The following is an 878-nucleotide window of genomic DNA, read 5'->3' on the forward strand; positions in this document are numbered from 1 at the left end:
AGATTCCCCATTCTTAATACTCGTTTAACTCTAATGGTTTTCAAATTCCACACAAAACAAACTCAAACATATTATCAAATTCAATCCACGATCCACACCCCAAAACACATCAATTCATTTCTCCACAAAATCCAACCATACACATATCAAATTTCATCAGTACTAATTAAGAACACGTCAAATACGACGAACACAAATCAACACAATCCACCACTCAAACACAACAAGTTTCATTTACTCAAAATCATACATAAATGAGTTTAAATTCATTTTCCACGAAAAATTCATCAATATAACCAAAACCTAACTCTAAGATTTTACACATAAAGCCTTAGATTCATTTTCCCCCAAATCAACACTTCAACCCTAACAAATTCCTTTCCACACAACCACATATAAGTCCCTAAATGCAAACTAGAAGTTTGGAAGGACCCCTTACCTTAACGTTAGCTTTAACGTTCGATTACGGTACCACGAGTAAATCTGGTAAAATCTCCGCTCGCAACGTCGCCTCCAAAGTTGGTTCCCTAGCACCGTAGCATGGTAGTGAGCAACTTTCCCTTCTATCTCTTCGTGAAACGAAGCTTAGATCTAGATGAAACGGGGAGGTTTGTGTTTAACGGTTTTGAAATCCCTAACACTGTTTTTCTTCGTTTTCGAAACAACGAGGAAGTATGAAGCTGAGAAATCCTTGCTTTCTTACCCACTAATCCTTGGGTTTATATTCTTGAAGCCAAAGAAAGAAAAAGAAAGCAAAACCAATGAAGGAAGAAAAGGGGGAGAAGAGAAATGTTGCGAGGCAGAGGAAGAAGAAGACGTAATGTTTCTTTTCTTTTCCTTTTCCTTCCTTCTAATTTCCTTTCTTTCTATTTCCTTTT

Source organism: Cicer arietinum, chromosome 1 (assembly GCF_000331145.2).
Source record: "Cicer arietinum cultivar CDC Frontier isolate Library 1 chromosome 1, Cicar.CDCFrontier_v2.0, whole genome shotgun sequence".
Classification (NCBI taxonomy): domain Eukaryota; kingdom Viridiplantae; phylum Streptophyta; class Magnoliopsida; order Fabales; family Fabaceae; genus Cicer; species Cicer arietinum.